The sequence below is a fragment of the Pseudochaenichthys georgianus genome, chromosome 5 (genome assembly GCF_902827115.2).
Source record: "Pseudochaenichthys georgianus chromosome 5, fPseGeo1.2, whole genome shotgun sequence".
NCBI lineage: Eukaryota > Metazoa > Chordata > Actinopteri > Perciformes > Channichthyidae > Pseudochaenichthys > Pseudochaenichthys georgianus.
The window spans coordinates 38,889,284-38,913,713 of NC_047507.1; the positions used below are offsets into that span (position 1 = coordinate 38,889,284).

Genomic DNA, 24,430 nt, shown 5'->3' on the forward strand with positions numbered 1-24,430 from the left:
GATAGATCTGAAGCTGATCTTATTAAATATTATACCTTGTAGTTAAAAATGTATATTCAAAAGTTATCAAACAAACCGAGGGAAGTTAAAAGCATTAGCCTTTGGATTATAGTGGAGTCAAAGTATTGGAGTAGGTAATTAGTTATGGTCCGCCACAATTTGGCACCAAACAGCATAAAAACAAGATTTTGAAGCACAAATCTATGGGCAAAATAAACCACACATCACAAAAATGATGCCCGGAATTATTTATTTACTGAACTATGAAACGGGTTTTCACAACAACAGAGACACACATCACAAACAGTGGAATTCATCCTGAGAACACATGAGGTGACACAGATCACCAGGAGGCTTCCTACTTGGGGCCGGACCTACAATTATTATTTACTTCTTGGCCAACCATCCAATCAATTATTCAGAAAATGAAGGGGCAACATATTCTTCAAGGTCTGCTTGGACACTGTTACTCTTTTGCCAATTGATCTTTGTCAAGATGGTGATTTTTCATGAGGTACTTTTAACATTTTTCATGTCCACATTGTACATGTTCCCTCAAGATAATTATTATGAGCAGCAAACATATGCACTCTCTTTGAGTGCTTGATCAAGATAGTTTAGGGAACAGAGGGGTATTGTTTTATCAGTGATACAGACAGAACACATACAAATGTATTATTAAAATGATTTCACTATCACCACTGGACAACACACAGGCATGTTGTCCAGTGCAGGCAAGTCCTTCTTCTATTCATCCATGAGTTAGCTTTATTGCAGTGGTGCGGGACTGATGAAGGAGGAAGAGCAGAAAAAGGAAGATGGCGGTATTGCGTCTGTGGAGAAGAGATTCAGTCACATTCAGTTTGAAGAAATGTATATTCATTAAGTCAATTGTTACATCTTATAACAGCAGAGTGTCAAGTCAAAGTTTTCAGATCTTGAGCAAAATAATGTTTTATTGTGACCAGCAGAGGGAATCATCATTATACCTGGACATGTATAATATACTTTATTATTATGTCTTACTGTAAGAAATATCAGAGTTTTCTTTCTGTTCTCGTTTCATGTTGTGCCTGTGTTGCTTTAATATTGGTGTTTTCATAAAAGGTCATCTTTTAGCTTGCTTTATTGTCACATATATTGTTAATTATGTTGTGAAGTTTAAAAGATGATTAAAAGCTGGTCTCAAAGAGGCAAGCTCACTGGCTTCACATAACTTTATGCTTGCATCTTTAGTCAACCACTATAGCAGTTGCTGCTACGTACAGCTTCCACTACAGGTGAGGCGTAATATATTTCTGTATAATTGTCATATTTGTACTTACCATATCTAGTCCACGCTTCTCTTTCCTCTGTACATCACTGCAGAACAGGTTGAAATGACATTAGAGAAAAATAAAAATAATTTTACCTCTTAAGTTAAATAATTGTTTGGGTGGTTACGGTGGAATTTAAAATAGAGTTATAAATATATTTTTGCATATTATAACACTCACCTGTACCAAGGTTGCTGCCTGCGCAAGAGACTGAGAGGGCAGGGGAAAAAAGGCTTGAAATTCAGTCAAAATGCTGTCAATCACTTTTAAAATGATTCAGCTATGCCACCTTTGTTGTCCTGTGGTGCTTGAATCGTCTTTACTGCTGTTGTGCTCTAGAATACAGAAAGACATAAAATCACTAGTGCTAAAACTTTTCCGTTAAGAGCATAAACAGAGGGTTAACTTTTAATATAACAAACAAAAGGACACATTAGCGCCAAACTAAATTCCTATATTATTTATCATCATAAACAACTGAGAGAGACGTCACAATCCTACCCGAGTAGATCCTCTGGGCGCAGAAGAGGACTTTACTGCCCTCTGGTGAGAGCGGAGCCACCACCACAGTGTAGACATCCCCACACTGGATGTTGGGAACATCACAGCTGCTCTCCCCGGGGGAGGCAGTGCAGGTGTAGTTGTTCCTGCTGCCCACCAGCTCTGTGACATAGCTGTGGCTGCTGCCAGCATGACGTGAGGTTTCTGCAGTGGCTTTAATGTCTGAAAGATAACCAGCCCTTTCAAAGAGAGCATGACAAAACATTTTTAATTTTTGGAACATATATTTCACCGATCTGTCAAATGTTAATCCTGACGCACATGAACAAAGCAGTCAAGAAATGGCTTTGAATTTAAAGTGTATTTTGTTGTTTTACAAAAAGGGTATGCACTCTACTATTTTTTGTGGGCGTCCTTTTGTACAAATAAATATAAAAAGTGTTTCAAATCCAATTTTATTGAAAATGATAAACAGATTCCTACTTTTATATAGATACATACCATAAACAATCGTCTTAGATATGTATTGCTTCTTTTTTTATAATAAAAGTGTCATGTCAGTGCTTTCTCGTAGATGCACTACAGTTGCAAAGTATTTTCTTTTCATTGGAAGAAAACCCAATCACTCACTGGACGAGAAGCCCTCATAGGAGCAGTTTGACGGGCGCCCGCTGTGGCTGATCGCCTCCATGGTGACGGTGTAGTTGGTCCCACAGGTGATGCATCCCATGAGGCAGTGGGAGTCCATGGTGTGGCAGCGGGCGTGACCACACGTTGATGTTAGGGAAGTGATGAATGTATGCGCCCCTTTAGCGGGAGACCATGACACATTGCTCATTGCCTGCGTCACCTGATCCACCACCTGATCCACCGGGCAGCACGGTCCTGTAGAAGAGGATGATAAATGTGGTGTTGAGGAGTGGAACACAAAACTACCATCTGTATCAAAATCAGAATCCCTATATTCGTCCCACAGAGGGGACATTTACATTCGTTACAGCAGAAAAGAGCAAAAGACAGCTTGATATTAACTAAGAAATCAGTTTTTATTACAAATATATCTGTGTTCGTATTCCATGCTGAGGAACCCTGAAGGTGTTCTTGAGGCTGTAGGTGGCGCTACACGTCACTAGCATGCCATTATATTGTTGTTTTTAAGTCCTGCCCGTGCTTTATAATAAAATGGTTCAATCACAACTTTTGACCACTCACCCGTTTCCAACAATTCAGAGTAGCTGGGTAAACCCAAGCCTGCGGGGCTGGTTGCTATGACGCTGACTTCAAAGTTAGAGCCACAAGGAAGGTCAGTGATGTCGCAGCTGTTTCCGTCTGTGTTGCAGGTGCGTGTGCCGTCATCTCCCGACGCTGTCACGGTGTAATTAGCAAGCCTGTTGTTTAGAGTCCAGCTGACACTGAAGCAGGAGGAGTTTCTCTGAGTCAACATCAGATTCATCGGCATGCATGGAGCTGACGGGTGGCGGAAAAGAGGAATTAAGAGCATGATCAAACCTTTGAGACTACTCTACATACAGTACATGAGGAATGGATGTGAAATTAATTAATTGGCTGTAGGCCTATGTGTAGTTTTAAAAGATACTGTATAGCTCTCTGATGACCAGTCTAGTTAATAATATTAGATATCAAGCATTTGAAGTCATTCAAAAACGTTTTAACTCATGTTTTACTGCCGTTTAAATGGGAAATCTGAAAATGAAATAAAGTGGAAAACTTTACAACTTCAAAATGTAACTGGCTATTTGCTGGATACATGTGGGCACACGTTTCCTACCTGTGATTTGTGTGTGAGCTTTGTATGCCCGGTTGCATCCGCTGATGTCGTTGCAGGGTGTCAACACCACGCTGTAGGAACTGTCGCAGCTGAGGTCAGAGAGGGCACACACCGGAGCCGTGTCGTTACACAGGATGATCTCTGAACTGTCTGCAGCTCGAGTCTGGTACAGCTCTGACCCCCGAGAGACCGTCCACGTGATCTCAAACGTGTCAGTGCTCACGGCGGAGATGGATACACCCTCTGGACAACAGGGCACTGAAAGACACACAGGGGGTGTGATACACAGAAAATCATGAATTCAAATCGGTCCCCTCAGTGGACACTTACAGGTGGTGTAGTTGAGAACCTGTCCTTCAGGACTGCTGCCAGCCTGGTTGAAGGCCATCACAGACATCAGGTATGTGTGGCCACATGTGCAGTTGTAGGTGCAGCTCCTGCTGATGGTGTTGCAGCTCTCCTCTGCACCGTCTCCTCTCTTGATGAAGGCTGTGTAGCTGTTGACGTGAGTCACCGTGTCCCAGGTCAGCGTGCAGCTTCCTTCTGCCGACTCCACAACAGCCAGAGACTGTGGGGGACAGGGGACTGACGGACAGGACAGCAGGGAGTTTAGTCATATTTTAATGACAGAGGGTTTCAGAGCAAGCCATCATTTATTAATCCATATCTAGCACTAATGTTAGAATTCTACATACAACATAATAATGTTTCTCATTAAACAACTAAATGTAATCATAACTCTTGTAGCGAAGTGTATGTTCAAAGTATCCGTTTTATTTCATTGCATATTAGATTTAATCTATTAAATTGATGAGAAAATTAAGACTTCTTCTGATGGGAAGAAAAAGCTTTATGTATTTTATGTTTGAAGAGAATGTGAAGATTGAATCATCTTATAGCGGTCTCGTAAACAGATCGTAAATATGCAAAGACAAATAGATTTCTTGTCAACTTTCAAATTAAACCATTTTCATAATCCATTAATGGAAGGATCAGAGGTTCAAATTGATCCTGTAGTCACATTTATGGCATCGAAGTGTAAGGAACTTTGGATAAAAGTGATGCTAAATAAGATGTAATGAACTAAATAACTTCCAACCAACCAACACTTATACAGTATCTTGTGATTAATCCAATACTCCTTGCATTATTATGGCTTGCCCATTATATGTCTACGGTGCCCTATTACAAACAGATAGGTCACAAGTGTGATGGGAAATAAATGTAGTCTAATACTCACAGGTGATGAACACCACGGGGCCGGATTGGTCGCTGGTGTTAAGGACCTTACAGACACTTGGACTCAAACGCACGACTCAAAAGAAAGTTTGTTCAAAAATAGTCTTTACTTTGTAAAAGTATAAAGTTCAAACAAAACATCACTCCTAAGAGGCAAAACATAGCAAAGCAAATTACAAACTAAATAAACTTGACTATGGTCACAAAATACAATAATCTCTGGGCGAGACAAGCTGGCTCTCTAAATGGCACAAGGCACAAGACGAACTGGCACGGGACAAAGGGAGACAGGACTATTTATACATGAGGTAAGGGGGAACAGGTGGAAACAATCAGGGGCGGGGCAGACACTGACGATGGCAGGAAAACACACAAAGGGAGGAAGTAAAGAGACCTGAAATGAGACCAGAGGTAAGTACAAAATAAAACAGGAAGTGCAATGACAGGACTAGACAGGTGAACAAAAAGACTTGACTAAACATAAATCTAACCTGGGCTATGAACTAAACGTGAAACAATAACATGAACCTGATTAACATGACATGAACAATTTAGCAGACATGACGGGATGTTACAGCTGGGCCCGGCCTCGTCGGAGGTGCTGACCCAGACGGTGTGTACCTCTCCGCAGCCCACTGGAGACAGGGTGCAGGAGCTGGATGTGGAGTTACAGGTGAGGTTCTGGTCGTTCATCACATGGTACTGGAGGGACCCAAAGACCCCCTCATCCCATTCCCAGGACACTGAGATACCGGCTAAACCGTTATTCATCACCATGGAGACATTGGCAATAGATGGCATAGCAGGTCCTGTGAAAACATGCCCAATGATGCATTAAATACAAGTACACATAAAAACACACTAATAAGAGGAGGAGAGAAGTATAATTAGAGTAATAGTTTCTAAATTACTCTTACCAGTAATGTTTCGTGAGGAAAATGTTATTACTAATAATACTGTATTCATCAGATGGCTGCCGTTCTTAGATATAGATTTCACAGAACAAATGGTTTTAATACTATTTCAAACAACTTCAGTCATGTTTTATGTAGCTTATATAGGCTACATCCCATGATAATCATTTGAAGATATATGTTTTTACACACTAAAAAAGTTCTGTGACAAGTTTATTTAAAATTGCAAGCCTAGTTAATATTTTCTCTTATCACTACACGTATAATATTTCTTACATGATCAAATAAAAAAAGGCACATGGACTCTATATACTTATAGGAGCAATCATGGGTATTTCCCACACACAGAAAAGAGTCTCGGTGCACGCTTACTTGTCATCTGGTCGATGTACAGACTGTCCTCTCCCTGGCGGCCCTCGAGGTCCCAGGCGAAACCCTTAATGACTGAGCCCATATCCAGGCCGGAGACGATCCAATTGGTGTTGGAAGTGTTGTGCGTGATGATGGTGGTGTTCCAGACAAACTTGTACAGAGAGAGGCTGTACTGGACAGCGTTGGCAACAGGAGCCCAGGACACAGTGATGCTGTTGTTGCTGGGAGAGGAGGCGGAGAGCTGAGGAGGGGGCAACACTGTGGAGGGGGACAAAGTTTAACATTATGAAGCGATTAGAGCGACTGTACTTTGAGTCAATATGTTTCTCTTGACTTTGATTGTTGCTTACTTAGTCATTTAAGATGTATGCTTTTGAAGCCAAGTCTTAAGGGAATAAATATCTTGAGTCATGTTTCTGGTATGTTTTACAGCAGTTAAGTCCTAGTCAAGCCCTCAATTTTTTTTATTGTCAGTAGTCACAGAGCCAAGCAGTGATATCAAAATGTGGGCTGCACCCAAGTAACAGCCACTTCAGACTTTTATGCACCAACTAAAAAATGAAAATCATAGTTTTCATGTTGTTCATTCAAGGAAGCAAAATCAAATCAGAGGTGAATAATGGCAAACGGCCAACAAAAACGATGAGACTGCCTGTAGCATGTTGTGTTTTTACTCATGTGGATCAAATAGTCCCCTGGGCCCAGTAGTTCAACACTTTTAATCCCCATCTGATCAGATTTGGATTTTGGGTAGTTCAAAACCAAAAAACAGGATTAGGATCACTTTGATATCCGATCAGATCAGGAAATCCAATCTTTAATCTGGATCAAATCTTCAAAACGGGTAGTCAAACCGAAAACACAGGATTGGGATCAATTTGATCCCAAAAAACTGGATTATCCTGATCCCACCAGAGGGGTGGATCTCCAGTGGATTACCAGAGCAAAATGTACTGTACAATTTATTTTAAAATATGTTTCAATTTAAATAAGATGGCAAAGTTTGTTAACTGAAATACACAATTTAGCCTTCATGGGAAATACATTTTATTTTTGCTCACGTTTGTGGTGGCCTATTTTGTTTTCAACCAAATGTTGATGACATAAATGTTTATGCTCATAAAAGTATCACAACAAATATTGTCAATCACAAATGTAATTTAGATTAAAGTAAAAATATCTTCAACAAAAAAAAAGTCCATCATCTGTCATCACCTTTCAAATTAAAAAACATAATTAGACGTCTCTGCAACGTGGTCTCTTGTCTTCCTTGTATTATTTTTCATATCCACTAGATGGAGATCGGTAGGATTAAATCACTGATATTCAGGATCTAGTCATCTTGAAAAGTCGTAATCTGGATCAGGGTGATCCTATCCTGAATTGCTTTGAACTGGGACAAAATCTGTCCGAGTTGTCTGATCCTGGATCACAAAACATGGGATTTCAAAATCTGATCGGATCTGATTGAGATTAAAAATGTTGAACTCCTGGGCCTGGGGATGGAGTAGAGAGGTGCCAGCCATGTTCTCAGGATCAGGTCCTCCTATTGTGTTCAACAGAGAAGGGTCCGGTATACTTACCGTCTTTACTGGAAAGACCCTAAACCATTGATCGGTAAGAAAAACCCTGGATTCTTTTTGCACAAAAACTGAAGATAATGTGTGTATTATTCCATGACAGGACTGTATACTCTGCTAAGAGACAATGAAGGAGATCAAGTGACTTCTACAGGGTATGGAGACTGAGAACAGCGCATATTGTTTCTTACTGAATATGTGACTCATTGCTATAATCCAGCCCTTGGGGGTTAATTGTTTACCCACTGAATACATTTGAGGTTTTGTTTCTCAATCTTGAATTATGGACACTAACACTACAACAGTACCTGTCTTTGCAGTCACAGGGGAAGATGGCTGGCTCTGGCCTCCACTGTTCACAGACATGATGCTGAGTGAGTACTCTGTGTACGGGTCGAGGGACTCAATCTCAGCGGGGGAGGAGGACACGATGTTTTCTCTGATGAAGCGGTTGGGATTCTGCAATCGTATGATGTAAGATGTCGCCCCGGTCTTCAAGCTGAAAGACACGATAAAAGTCTTGCCGTCCTTCGACTTCACTGTCCGGAGGGGATCCATCACCTCAGGAGCTAAAAGATTCACAAGAAATACAGTTTGACGAGATACTACACCTTCCCAGCGGTAGTTGGCAATGCAATCCATCTTTTTACCCACAGATTTCAGGGCAAACTATTTATTTTGTGTCTGCAACAGTAGGTCAATTTGAATGCTGAATGTAATAAAATAAAACTATTTGCTTAAAGAAAGGCTTATTTAAATCACGAGGCACTAACAGTGACTCTTCTGTGCTCATCATCAAAGTACCATTTAAGTGTTTAAATGTACACGTTACATTAGTTATTCAGATAACAAATGTTTAAAAAAACATTCTGACTGTAATGTCTATACACTATATAGACAAAAGTATTGGGCCACCTACAGGAGCTTTTATGACATTCCATTCCAAATTCTTGGGCATTAATATGAAGTTGCCCACCCCCTTTGCAGCTATATTAATTTCTGGAAAGGCTTTCTACAAGATTTTGGAGAATCTCCATTCTAGTTCATCCCAAAGGTGTTCAAGTCAGGGCTTTGTGCGGGTCAGTCAAATTCTTCCACACCAAACTCATCCAACCAGGCCTTTATGGACCATGCTTTGTGCACAGTCATGCTGGAACAGAAAAGGGCCTTCCCCAAACTGTTTCCACAAAGTTAGAAGCATAGAATTGTCCAAAATGACTTGGTAAGATGAAGCATTAAGAATCACCAGAAAAACAAACCCATAGCATTATCCCTTTACAGTTGGCACAATGCAGTCCGGCAGGTAACGTTCTCCTGGCATTCGCCAAACCCGTCCATCAGACTGCCTGATAGAGAAGCGTGTTTCGTCACTCCACGGAACACGCTTCCACTGCTCTGCATGGCAGCACTCCAGTGGCAGCACTCCGCAGTTATCGAGTCAGCAGAGCTTTGGCGACTTTTAAGCACTCTGCGCCTCAGCACTCGGTGACCCCGCTCTGTAACTTTACGTTGTCTTTACGTGAGTTGCTGTGGTTCCTAAACGCTTAGACTTTGCAATAATAACACTTCCAGTTGATCGTGGAATATCGACCAAAGAAAACATTTCACGAACTGACTTGTTGCAACGGTGGCATATTACAGTACCACGTTCAAATTCAGTGAGCTCTTTAATAATAAATTACATTTATAAAGCGCTTTTCCTGGTGCTCAAAGTGCTTTTGAACGACCCATTCTTTCACGAATGTTTGTAAAGGCAGACTGCAGGGCTAGATGCTTGATTTGATACACCTGTGGCAATGGGACTGAATGAAACACCTGTATTCAATGATTAAGGAGTGTCCCAATACTTTTGTATATACACACACGATATGTATATAATTAGTTTGCCCGAATATCAGAATAAAACGGTAGGCCTACTGTACTAACTTAAAGGAATGGTATGCTCATGACACTCATTTTTTTAAAATTATCATCCGATAAAACAGACCAGTCTCTGCCAGTCTCTCTCTCTTTTTTTTTAATCCGATGACATTATCAGTGATTTTAAACTGATTATATACCGAAATAACATCAACACTGTGGGCGCCGCCATTTCCCGGACGTGACGTAATCCATGCGTTTGGTTTTCGAAGACACGTTGATCTCCATGTTATTTACTGTAGTTTCTCTATTCAAATATGCCTCACTGTATCGCGAAATATTGCCATAATTCGGATAGGAACAATCCACGGAATGCTCGGTTCCATCTGTTGCCAAAAGGTAAGCATAAGAAGTACATTCAGAGGCAGTGGCTAGCGAAATGTGGCCGGCCCGAACCGAGAGATTTACAGGCTCATGTATGCAGCGAACATTTCACATTTCCGGACGACTACTCTGAGAGTATGATCAAACATAACATGGGATTTAAAGAACAACCATTACTCAATGGAGATGCAGTACCATCGGTCTTTCTGGTGTCATCACCGACCAGGACACCAGTTCGGCCAGTTGAGAAATCGCCCTCTGCAAGTGTGAAGCGACGGAGGAGCAGAAGTAGTGCTCGGAGTAAGAATAAGGTATGTTATAGCGCATTTCCATTGCAGCGGCTAGCCCCATTTTAACGTCCTTTAGCGTCCAGGCCAGGACAGTTTTTGGTGGCCTTTCCATATAGCGTAGTACCGGCTCCATAAAATCGTGATTCTATGGCCAGGGACAACGAAGCTGAGTATGCTAAACTAGAGAGGGAATCGCTAGCAAGGGTGGTACTACATGCATACATATAGTATCTTATATCATCTTCCCATTATACACACATGCATTTCCAAACATTTGGACTACCTATGTTGCAAATTTATTATCTTTTCAATTTACACACGGCATCTATTGCACGTCTGTCCGTCCTGGGAGAGGGATCCCTCCTCTGTTGCTCTCCCTGAGGTTTCTCCCATGTTCCCTTTAAACTGTGGGTTTTCTTCGGAAGTTTTTCCTTGTACGATGTGAGGGTCTTAGGACAGAGGGTGTCGTATTGTCATACTGATATGTATGGCTGAATTCCCCCATCCAATCTCTTCACATTGGTCAAAACTTGTTCCTCTGCTGACGAGTCCGAACTGAAATACTCCACCATATTTCCGTGTGTTGACAAAGTGAACGCATGGATGACGTCACGACCATCACGTGACTACTGAAAATGGCAAACATGGCGGCGGCCAGACGGAATATACAGGTCTTGATAAAAAAGAGCTATAAAATCATTATTTACCGGGGAATATCGCTGATTTCTTCAGGGTATGGTTTAAACATAACGTTTCACTAAATACTGAAGTTTTGATTAATTATCTAATGAGTGGACCATTCCTTTAACTAAAACACATGCACCAGAACGTTTTTTGTGTGTGATGAAACTAAACAAGAATAAAACACTCAGTTAAGTGCTTTAACATCACAAGGTTACCTCACCTGAGGAAGAATCGATAGTTCCAATGTTTAGTATCTCTTGAGCATTATCCAGAGCTGCAACTGTGAATGTATACATGATGTTTGGGGACAGAGAGTTGATGGTGCCCATCACTGTGTTTGGACTGTTTAGAGTTCTAGGTGAGGCCCTGATTAATTTATTCCGGTAAACTACTCTGACCTCACTAATTGACCCGACCGAAGTTACTGAGTCTATGTAAGTTTACTGCTTGGCTCAGATCCACCAAACGTCAGCAAGATCTCACCTCTATTAACTCCCCGAAGAACCAGGTTCAATTAACTGCTGTTTCTATTCAGACAACTCTTTTAATCTGTTTAAGCGATCCCGAAGGATTTTGGTATCAGTAAATGGGGTGTGTTCCTACCTAAACATGTGTGTGGCAGAGTGCAGTCTTACCTTTGAAGCAGGAGAGGAGAGCACAGATTTTCCCTTTTATTGTCCCAATCCAAAAGGTGAGATCAGTTTATTTGAAGAAAAAGTAGGTCCAAACCAATACAGAGTCTTGACCTTTTAACACATTATAATCATACAAAACATATCAAAATGGGGTTATATATTTTGTATATAAACCTTAATTCATATTCATTCAAAAGCCCAAATCATGTATTCTGGTTCGTTCTAATAACTTCCAGCATAAAACCCAAATCATGTATTCTGGATCGTTCTAGCAACTTTCCAGCATAAAATCATGTATTCTGGATCGTTCTAGCAACTTTCCAGCATAAAACCCAAATCATGTATTCTGGATCGTTCTAGCAACTTTCCAGCATAAAACCCAAATCATGTATTCTGGATCGTTCTAGCAACTTTCCAGCATAAAATCATGTATTCTGGATCGTTCTAGCAACTTTCCAGCATAAAACCCAAATCATGTATTCTGGATCGTTCTAGCAACTTTCCAGCATAAAATCATGTATTCTGGATCGTTCTAATAACTTTCCAGCATAAAACCCAAATCATGTATTCTGGATCGTTCTAGCAACTTTCCAGCATAAAATCATGTATTCTGGATCGTTCTAATAACTTTCCAGCATAAAACCCAAATCATGTATTCTGGATCATTCTAGCAACTTTCCAGCATAAAATCATGTATTCTGGATCGTTCTAATAACTTTCCAGCATAAAACCCAAATCATGTATTCTGGATCGTTCTAGCAACTTTCCAGAATAAAATCATGTATTCTGGATCGTTCTAATAACTTTCCAGCATAAAACCCAAATCATGTATTCTGGATCGTTCTAGCAACTTTCCAGCATAAAATCATGTATTCTGGATCGTTCTAGCAACTTTCCGGCATAAAACCCAAATCATGTATTCTGGATCGTTCTAATAACTTCCAGCAGAAAACCATGTATTCTGGATCGTTCTAATAACTTTCCAGCATAAAACCCAAATCATGTATTCTGGATCGTTCTAGCAACTTTCCAGCATAAAATCATGTATTCTGGATCGTTCTAGCAACTTTCCAGCATAAAACCCAAATCATGTATTCTGGATCGTTCTAATAACTTCCAGCAGAAAACCCAAATCATGTATTCTGCAAACAAAGAAATTCACTCAGCATTCAAAGAAATTCACTCAGCATTTCAACCAAGACATTCACTCAGCTTTCAATGAAGAAAATCAAGAGATATTTACCAAGTTTGAGAGAACCTTACCGCGAGCTATTAACCCAGCTCTGAAGGACAGAGCCTACCGGGAGAGAGTATACCAGGGGTTTCCCCCTCTCTCCCCAACGAAATCCAAAAAAGTCAGTCTTTTTATGCTCAAAAAAACCGGATAGAAAACCCACAAACACCTCCTCTATACCCAACCAACATATTCTATTGGCTCTGGCACAAGACACACCTTCCCAAGTTTGTGTAAAACAAAACATGACTAGACATATTCTATGACTATGACATAACCACCTTTTTGAGGCCTCAATGTGTTTCTGCTTAAGTCTGGAGCCCCCCTCCCTGCTGTGAGAGGAGAGGAAAGAAACTGTCTACTCTCTTATCAGAGATTAGGGCATAAATCATTTTTATGCCTTACACTCAACTAAACAAACCACTTTGTTTTGTTTATGCTGTAAATATAGAAAAACCTAAAATATGAAGCATTTTCATTGTGGGTTATACAAGAATATAATTGATTATATTTAATTATAACTAACTTTCGTTTTAAGTATTCAACATACTATGAAGCTGTCAACACCCTCTTTTTAAAACGCAAAGTTATCAAACAGCACCAACTAAAATTGTAAGCATACATACATATTCAAAAACCATCAAGAAGCATTCTCATTATGGGTTCATACAAGAATATGATTGATCATATATGATGTATAATTAACTGTCGTTTTAAGTATTTACTTCATACTATGAAGTTCTCAACACCCTCTCTTTAAAACGCAAAGTTATCAAACAGCAACAACTAAAATTGTAAAAACACATACATATTACATACGTAAAACTTCAAGCATCAATATCATGAAAAGTTCTTCAGCATGTGTAATCAGGACGACCTTTTGATGAACCTGGTGTGGAGAACGCCGAAAACATAGTACCTCACTGGAATGTTCTCGTCATCACAGGTCAGGCACCCGAGTAAAAAGAGTCATGATGATCATAGATTTGTACACACCCCCACTCGGCCTGGCACTTGCAGGAGCGGGGGGCCTACAGTATCTGTTGTTCCAGTGTAGACTCCTAAATCCATGTTGCTATCTGATGTAAATCCTTGACCCTGACCATGGAGGGGTTGAGGTTCCTCCCTGGATGACACCTCCAAACGAAAGCCAGATAACTCGGTCGACAGTTGTTGTAGATTTTTTTAGACCTCGTCAATAATCGCTCATGACTTTGTGACAAGGTCAATGAGGCCCCACACAATGATAGCACAAACGAGGAACCAGAAGCATATGAAACAGCTTAGCTGGCACTCGCTCATGGCATCCTGTGTGTGCAGTGTGAGTGTGGTGCTGGTGGTGACTTGGCACGTCACTTGTTGTCGTCTGTTTCTACCGTCTCTCCCGGCCTGTGACTACGACCTTGCAGTGGCTGACGTGGACCCACGTAGCTCTCTCGGTGACCTTGACCGCTGTCTGGGTGACGAGAAGCACCTGGTAGGGACCTTGCCAACGGTTGGATTTCCAGCTCTTTCTCCGGAAGTCCTTGACCAGCACGAAGTCGTTGGAGATGGTGAAGTGGACCAGTGTCAGGGGTAGGTAGGGCTGCTGCTACCTGGCGTCTGATATCTGACCATGCAGTTATCAGGTAGTCGTCGTCCCTTTTTGGGAAATCCACTGCGATCGGAGTGGCTCAGCGGGTAGAGATGCAGCCTGTCCCTCAGAGCTGGAAGAAACATCATCCTCCACTGGCAGGGTACAGGTGACTCAGCCGCTGGCTCCATGCTGCACAGGTTTCCTGGGTCCAGGACTTGGCTTCACTTGAGGCACTGTGACTGAAGTTGTCCCGCTAGGGAGGTTCAAAACCTCTTGGTAGATTGCTGAGGTATTAATCTCAACAATATAGCTAAGATCAAGTTTAAATCATTTCTCTGATTCATAAAAAGTTGTTTTCAGTTTAAAAAACTTCCCCAAGGGTTTTCTCAAGCACTGGGCCATAACTTACTCTTATCAGTTTAACGACCTGACAGCCCTGCACCTCCATGCTGTGTGAAAACCAGCAAAAAAGAAGGAGGAAGATGTGCTAAAAAAAAAACTAATTTAAATGAATACTGTTGTAGGGTGTAGGCATATAACGATTAAAATAACTGAAAAGAAAACTAATAGTGTAAAATTAAAAAACAATGAGAAAAATAATACAAAGGTTATTTCCCATTTCCTCTTTGATACTGAGGTATTCTCCATTCAAGCTCCAATGATCCATATGCTAATAGACAGAGTTTCCTCTTGCCATCTTTCTTTGCATAATACTAAAGATTCTAACAGTTCTACTGCTAAATCCTTTGCATTTGAGCTATTACTTGTTACTCAGACTTAAATTCCCTCTTTTGCTCTATAAAATATCCCTTGGTACCGAATTTCCCAAGACAAATTCTAAATTCTTGCGGGAAGATCCCACAAAAAGCCATCCTCTCCTGTGGAAGAAAGCACATTAACTGCCACGGGTGTGTGCAAAACATGTCATGTAATGTGAGACTGATAGCATCAACAGTGGATTGGGTAGTGTAAGGAAATATTTATGTATTCATGCAAACTGTGTGGAGGCTGGAGACAGTGAGGGTCAGAGGTGTTTGTTTGAGATGACTGGAAAAGACGACCAGTTGTCCTTAAACTCCACCCCTTCCTGTATCATTTGGTATGAAAGCCTATCCAGCTTGCTGTTCTGTCTCTCTCTTCTCGCGTCGCTCGGACTGGAACGTCGTGGCGGCCTGTGGGCAGGAGCCAGGAGTAGGCCAACTCCTGACATTATACATATGATACGATATGGTTGTGTATGGTAATGTATTTGATTGTATTGCATTGTATATTACCATTAAAGTGGATTATTGTTTAACGGTTAAGTGTATGCTCTGGATTTCCTTCATGTGAGATAACAGCTTGTTTAGGGACGCGCGGAGATTTGGAAATGCGGCCTAGTTATTTACTAAATCTCCTAACAAATGGTGATCTCGACGTGCCGAATAAACATGAGCTGTGGAAGGATTCAGACGACCAGACTGGGTCGGGAACAAACACTTTTAGACACCTCAGACAATAGCAGGGCCCTGCGCCACTACAAATAAGGTAACGAAACTGTAGGATTGTCTGTAGGCGTTTCAGAGTGTTTTTGAAGTTTAAATGGAATATACGATGCATATTTGACCATGTTAGGAAAGTTATATAAAACACGTGAACGTTGATCGCAAGGTACAGAGAGTCCTGCGTGACGAGATATAAAGCAGTTAGCGTGGATCTCAGGTAGTTTATTCCTGAGTGGCGTGGAGACGGTGCAGTTCGTGGGTGGTGAGGTGTAATTCCTACACGACGAAACCTGGACGCTCGATATTTCAGATCGAGCCGCCGTTTAAAACTGGGGGTAAATAACAGTCTAAGACCAAATAAGCTAAAGTGTCAGCGGACTGCTATATGTTAAATCCTTGGGAGAGGACGCTAACGTCACCTACATTGTGACGAGACCGGCTCTCGTTTCCCTTGTCTGTAAAACATTAATTTGAAAAGCAAACGTGTGATAAAGGGCTCGCTGAAACCTGGGCGTTTAAGCTCCATGGAACAGTCACATTCCTTATGAGTGTTGAAGCACCGTTCATGGTTTGGTCTGCCTGTTGAAATAAACGTCACATTATAAAGCTGGACAAACTGTACGGGGAATAAATCTGTGTGATTTTTACCTAAAATACTTGTGTGACCAAAGCACTCAGAAGAGTGAAGCTCATTTGTGGTCTGCTACTGCCATCTAGTGGCTGAAAGGGGGTAACACCCTTACAGTTTACTCATTACATTGCTGCTCGGTATTGAAGAAGGGAAGCACGTTAATAGTAACGACGACAATAGCCTAGTATATTAATACAAGTGAACACATATTTAATTAAGTCAGATAAAAAAAGCGAAGTCAAACAGGGAGCGAAAGAAAAGGCTTGTATATTTAAATAAATAAGCTGTCTGTAGGTTGTCATTGTTGATTAGTAAAGACCTTGTTTTATGTTGGTAAATGTAATGGTACAAAAGCAAGCTATTCATCACAATTGTATTTTTAGGTTATGAATAAAACAAAAAGTAGTAGCCTAAGGGATAAGCAGAAAGGTTTTTGAACGCTTGTCAGTTATGACAGTGGTGCTTATGCCCGCTTCGGTTTTCAATGTGCGCCATCACGTTAAAACAGAGGATTGGTGGCATTTTCAGTTCATTGCTTGCTTCCACACGCCTTCCCCCTCCTTGTCTCTTTCACGACTATAGTTAATGCATTAGAACGATTGTTAATTTGCCGTGTTTCTAGAAATCGGACTCGCTGTTCCGGAACGGCCTTTCACAATAAAAGCCAAAGGCCGCTGTTCGCCAGAGAGGCCTTCACAATAAAACAGTAATTTGCTTAACAATATATTTAACTTTAAATATTGATTTTAATTCATTACAGATCTAACCTGCTTGTAACACAACTTAGATAATAGAATAAGCAAGTGGTTAAAGGGGGTTTCCTGTCTGGCTCATTTGATTTAGAACTGAAGTAAGGGAGAATAGTGTTTTATGAGTCATTCCTCATGGTTTCTAAAGATAAATCATCAGTTTGTCTGGACTTTGATATAGAGATAGGATCATGGTGGAGAAGGAAGACCTTTTTTGGTTTCAAATTAAAGAAGAGTTTAAAGATGAAGTAAGCAGGACTTCAACTGGCCAAAAGAGATTTTAAAGTTTAATATTCTTGGTTAGCAAACAAGACATCTGATTATTATGTCACACATGATAATCTTGCTATAGAAACTAGCTTAAAATATTGGAGAAAATATGTACATGTTCTTTCGTAGTGTGTGGAATATGTGATGCTGGAAACATGTACGTTTTTCAATGTATAGGAGAAAATGTTTTCCTGAAAGAGTTATGTTGGGTAAATATGTAGCAATGGATGAAACAATTTTTAGAGTGAGTTTTTGTAATATCATTTGTAGACATCAATTAGGTTGTTTAGATGGCATTTAACAATTAAGACAGATAGTATGATTACAAAGAGTCAGAGTGGAAAGGGTTGGATTTATTTAACCTCAGTGTGGTAGATTTTTTATAGGTAATGCGTCCCGAGACCTGGACTCCCCCTCTGAGTTAGAAAAGGCTACGATCCCGACCCTCCAAGCAGACAAAAAGACCTAACCCAACAGGAGACTCCTCCTTCTCCATCGAACAGACAGAGAACCAGAGCTGAAACAACAACAACAAGACTGCAGCCAGACCTATCTCCACCTATGGCATCCAGAACCAAACAGCATGCTGACGGGCAGAGATCTACGCTCATCAGTCCCTCAGACGGGACCATGAAGTTCCAAGCTGAGCACAAGAGCAAAGTGTGGGACATGAGAGCAGAATCCGCCCTCCATAAAAACAGCAGGGAGACTGTAAAGGAGGAGATGAAATGCAAAGCAGTGCAAGCGGATGAAGTTACAGCTGATGGACTGAAGAGAACACAGAATCAGAGGAGTTGGCATGGTCGATTAGAAGTGAGGAGGCCGGGGTCACGGCTTGAGAAAACCAGAGGAGGAGAAAAGGAAAACGGGAATGAGTGAGTTTACACATAAACACACTTATTCACAAAACGCACATTTAAAGCATAAATACGTAAAGACAGAAAGATTTATTAAATTAAAAATAGCAGTAAACTATTAGAGTAAAATGAGAACACACTGAGGGTTAAAGGGGGCCACATGACAGAGTACAACCATATTCTTCAATCTTTTCATCATGTTAACAAAATATTCTTTGACATTTTTTATTCACGTGTGAATAAAGTAGTGGGATAGTTTTAGGAACCACTCTATAAGACAAATCTTTATCTGTATGGATAATGTTAAAGGGAGAGCTGGTGCCAAGCCAGATATCGTATTCCAATCTAAATAATTGTTTTTACCATTGTAGCATAGTTATTACCATAGGAAATATGAAATGACTTCTGTTTTTAAATCCTTGATAAAGGAGGGAGTAATTGTTGCATGTTCGGACATCCAGGGTTCCACACACTGCTAAAGAGTTTAACATTGATTTTTAGGTGGACCAGAATTGAAGACGTGTGGTTGTTATACCATTGTTATCGTGAACAAAAGATAAATATAAATAAGTGAAGATAAGAAGATGTATTGACCATAAATTAGTCAATTGGTAAATAAAAATAGCGGAAAAGAGGAGAACTATTAAAGTGAAGTGGAAAATCAGTCTAATACACACTGATAGGAAAAGGGGGGGCATGAAGGAAGTATGCACCTCACTTTTTATTCGTGTGTGAATTTGGTAGTGTTTTAATTTGTTACAGTATTAATCAGTTCAAAGGGAGAGTTTTAGTAACAGCTCTATAAGATCAGATAAATATTTATTTATATAGGTCATGTTGAAGGGAAAGCTGGTTCTAAACAAAATATAGTATTTCAATTTGAGGTACTGGTTTCATGTTCAGACACCCAGAGTTCCACGCACTGTTAAAGAGGGTAACATTGTTCTTTAAGTGCACCAGAATTGAAGATAAATTGATAGAATGAGTTATGGAATACATAGCAGATCTTTACAGATCCTAGTAATGTTTTGACACAAGATAGTGATGTACACATGTTTCTGAAATAGATCTATTAGTCATTTTAATACTAATTAGGTGTAAATGAATTGCAGTAATAGTAATAGTACAATAAGGAAGTGAAATTGTTTTGGCTAGACACTTTTCAGGGAATGTGGGAAACAGCAAGGAGGGGTTGGAGATATCTTGAACATTATAGTTGTAATTGTGAATTAATAAATGATGGCGCTCCATATATACCGATTTTTATAGACGGAGGATGCTGGCCTGTGCTGGAACATCAGAGTCTCTGCAGAGCACGACACATGGCCAAAAAAGACTGAGACCAACTGACCGACAGGGTAACTTGGGAAGGCACTGTCAATGACTGACTCTGCGGTAAACCTGACCAAACCTGACTTTACAACCTGACAGTGTGAGTGTGTGTATGTCTGCACCTGATCAGTGCAACTGCATGATTTAAAACGATGACTAATCAAGCATGTTTTGGACTAACACATTATTTTTGTGTGATAATAATGTGTGAAATGAGAGGTTTCCTAACATTGCAAAAAAAGGGGAAACCGTATCTAATCTGCTTGATGATATTTCACTCCCACAGGAGGTGGCTGTTTGCAGAATGTGAAACTCAAACTAAAACATGAAGATTCTGTTTCTTTTAGGACTGAAAGATGGAGAGAAAACACTTCATTTCACTGAAGTGTTTACTGGGGAAATTATGGATGTACATTTGGGAAAAATGTTTGGTATTGTCTTATAATCCATTATGACCTGAAGGTTTTCTTCGATTTTGTTTACACATGAGATAATGTGTAAAAAAGGGGGAGTGTAAACTTTACAATGTACATTTTTCATTTAGGGACTGAAAGGAACCGGCTGGCCGAACTCCATTGTTCAATCTGACCATTGATTGACAGTTTTAGAATTGACCTGCTCCATATTTGGGGATAACACACTGTTTGATGAATGTTGACATGTCTCTAATATTGATTGAGTTATAGCAGGTAACACAGATAAAGAATCAGTGGCCAAGGGGCTGCTGGGAGAGATGTAAGTCCAGAATGGAATACTGAAGAAGCTGACCTGTGAGTAATGTTTCAACAGACAACATCATGTAACTAGTCTGGTAAAGAAGTAAAAGCCATAGACTTTATTGTTTAGGTCATTATGGGGATATACATTTCATCTACATTTATAATAGAAAGACATTTGATGACAGTTTGTTGGAATTCTGTATTCATTTTTTCAGTGGGATAATATCTAAGCACTGACGGGTAGAAGCAGTATCACCAGGAAGCCATTCACTTTGTTAGTATTGTGATTTTGGTTGTTTTTGAATCCATAACATTAGTGTGTTTCTTTACCAGAAACATTAGCAGTTCAAATCATATTTTTAGATTTTTAATGGGATCTCAGGGATTTCATTTAAAAATAAATACAGATGCTTGTCAGAAATTCAGAGCTATTGAAATATGTTATTTAGTTTACCTAAAGATGTTGTGGTTCTTATTTAGTGGGCACAGTCCAAGTATTACGATTCTGAAGCTGCACAATTAATTTAGAAAACCTGTGCACAGACGTCTGTTGTTTTAAGACACCCCACCAACAGGCTCCAAGTGGCCACGCACTGGTGGGTCAAACAGCCGAGGGCCCCAGAGCCCGGAGTGTAGGCTTGAGGGATTTGTATCAGATTTCTCCACACAGGTTGTGGATGCCAAAAGGGGGACCCGAGACGCAGGAGACTGACTGTCAACCCCAGGCTCTCCGGCCCCGACCGAGTGACCCAGAGGACATCCAATGACGTCCGCCTACAAGGAAAGGGGGACAACTGGTACCACGGGAGCCAGTGTGCGGCGGGGGAAAACATCTGCGAGGACCCTAGACGACATCAGGACGGATCGGGCTCTCATCATGGAGGTCGACTCGGATGCGGTCATCAGCGGACTGGAGGAGAAGGACCTCGAGGACATCCATCCAGCAGTCGTCCCAGGAGGCATCATCATCGGACCGGAGAAGGAAGATCGGGAGGACATCTATTCAGCAGCGACTCGGAAGCCGCCATCAGCAAGCCGGAGGAGAAGGAAGACATCTCTCTAGCAGGCAGCCCAGAAGCCGCCGTCAGCGGATCAGAGGGGACAAAGACACGGCAAGCCAGGATGGCACAGGGGACTCCACTCTCCGCTGAAACAGGAGTGTGTGTTAAGTGCAACAAGACGGTGTATGGAGCCAGCCAGGCCTGCCAAGCTATGGGCAGCCTCTACCATGAGAGCTGCTTCACCTGCAGCGCCTGTAGTAGGGAAGGCGTTCTACTATGACGCAGGAAGGGTTTTCTGTGAAGAGGACTTTAAAATCTACTGTCTGAAAGACTGCCACAGGGTCCTGGCGCCTAAATGTGCTGCGTGTAACCAGCCCATCCTGCCCTCAGAGGGGTCTGATGAAACCATTCGGACTAATCAGGTCCACCATTGAGGGGAAAGCTGCTTCTACCCCTCCTGCCACTGTTGGCCTGTGTCAGGGAGAGGACGAGTATGGAGACTCAGCAGACAAGGATGCAGTTTTTTGACATTTTTTGGTCTCCCTCTCATTCTGCCATATGAAGGGCTGTTTCCAAATGTTTAAAGGGCTCTAAATATAATGTTGAGAGATGAACACAGTGGAGAGGAGCGACAATAGTTATGTTTCAAGTGCCTTGTGTAAGTTGCACTCTTGTTTAAGAGTGCAAAAGGGGGAATTGTAAGGAAATATTTGTATGTATTCATGCAAACTGTGAAGAAGCTTAAAAGGGGAAAATGATTTGTGTAGAAAACTGTGGGCTGGTTTTGGGCCTGCTAACATGTGGTTTTTGAGGACAAAGGAAGGTGGGGGAGCTGGACCAAGACCCCACTGTGGTCTCTGGAATGTGATGGGGGGATGTGTGTATGTGTGGAGGCTGGAGACAGTGAGGGTCAGAGGTGTTTGTTTGAGATGACTGGAAAAGACGACCAGTTGTCCTTAAACTCCACCCCTTCCTGTATCATTGGTATGAAAGCCTATCCAGCTTGCTGTTCTGTCTCTCTCTCCTCGCGCCGCTTGGACTGGAACGTCGTGGCGGCCCGTGGGCAGGGGCCAGGGGTGGGCCCACTTCTGACATTATGCATATGAAATGATATGGTTTTGTATGGTAATGTATTTGATTGTATTGCATTGTCATATTACCATTAAAGTAGATTATTGTTAAACGGTTACTTGTATGCTCTGGATTTCCTTCCTGTAAGATTTTCAGCTTGTTTAGCGACGCGCGGAGATTTGAAAATGCGGACTAGTTATCCACTCAAATCTCTATCAATGTCCCCGTAGAGGTGAGAGGAATGCAGTGTAAAGCTGTTTTTGACACTGCATGTACATACTCCCTCATGCGACACAGCCAATGGCTGGATGTAGTCCGTAAAAGAGAGCAACTGAAGCCCAGTGAGAACCAAAGCTTTGCTTTGGCTGATGGGAAGACATGCCATGGAGCCTTAGGAAAGGTACAGCTACTCTACGGCTGGCATGACATGATGTGGTCGCTAGAAACATACATCATCGATGACAACAACCTGGCATTCCCCATCATTCTAGGCTTGGACTTCCTTACCAAGACCTCAACCATTATCAACCTGGGAGACCGAACATATGGAGTAAAGGGGCCAAGGGATTATGTGTTCTATTCATTCCTTTCTCAACCTGCTGAGATCCCGGCAGCTCACCCCAGTGTTAGTCTCATAATAGCACTTCCGCTATCCAAGTCATTTCCTATTCAAGAAGAGACTGCCCCAGATTTTTCAGCTCATCCACCAGAGGTTAGAGAAATCTTGAAGGCTTGGCCAACGGTGTGTTCAGGCAGTTTAGGGAAAACTAAGGTAGAAGAGCACAAGATATTTACTACAGACGAGGTTCCAGTGCGCTGCAAAGCATACAGGGTATCACCCCACAAGCGTCAGATCATAATAGACCAGGTAGAGCAGATGCTTAGGGATGGCATTATTGAACCGTCACAGTCAGCCTGGGCGTCCCCAGTGGTCTTGGTGCCAAAACCTGACATTTCTGGGACTTGTGGGATGGTACCACAAATTCATTTCCCACTTTGCAGATATGGCAGCTCCCTTGCATCGCCTGACGAGGAAAGCGGTGGAGTGGATATGGAGCGAAGAATGCCAGCAAAGCTTTGAACACTTGAAACAGGCTATGGTCAGCGCTCCCATCCTAACACAACCTGACCACTCAATTCCTTTTGAGATGCACACAGACGCTAGTGACGCCGGTTTGGGTGCAGTCTTAGTCCAAGCTACTGAGGAAGGGGAGCAGGTGATAGCTTATGCTTCACAGGGATTGAGAGGAGCCGAGTGTAACTACTCCACATCAGAAAAGGAATGTCTAGCTGTTGTATGGGCTGTTGAAAAGTGGCGACATTTTCTTGAGGGAAAAGAATTCACGGTATACACAGACCATGCTGCTCTGACTTGGGCCTTCAACTGTCCGAAGACCTCTTCCCGGCTTACTAGGTGGATCTTACGACTCCAGCAATTTCAATTTAGGGTCCAATACAGAAAAGGCCTGCACAACATAGTGCCTGATGCTCTGTCCAGAGCGATTGCACATCCATCCACAACTGCGTATGTTGCCTCAAACACCTCTCACTGTGCTTCTGACTTACCAACCACCCTATCAGACATACGAGAGGCCCAGGAAAGGGACCCTGAAATCAGTGACATGGCAAAACAGTCTGCTGCCATTTGTAAGCCAGATAGGATAGGGTACACTGTGTTACAGGGTATTCTGTATCGGCGGTCGCCTGTGAGAGTAGGGGGAGACAAATATCAGCTAGTAGTTCCCAATAGTCTAGTAATATCTTTTCTGGAGTACTTCCACAACCATCCCCTGAGTGGACATCTGGGCAGACTTAAGACTCTTCTTAAGATCCTTGAGGTGGCTTGGTGGCAGTCTGTTAGGAAGGATGTGTGGGCCCATGTAAAGTGTTGCAACACCTGCCAGACCTACAAAGCGGATAATCAAAAACCAGCGGGGTTCAT

At 41.6% G+C, this 24,430-nt stretch overlaps 1 pseudogene; it reads right to left on the reverse strand.

The window, feature by feature from the left end:
• Positions 1–248: 248 nt before the first annotated feature.
• LOC117446393 (fibronectin type III domain-containing protein 7-like) lies at positions 249–14,562 on the reverse strand (annotated as a pseudogene).
• Between the last annotated feature and the right edge of the window lie 9,868 nt (positions 14,563–24,430).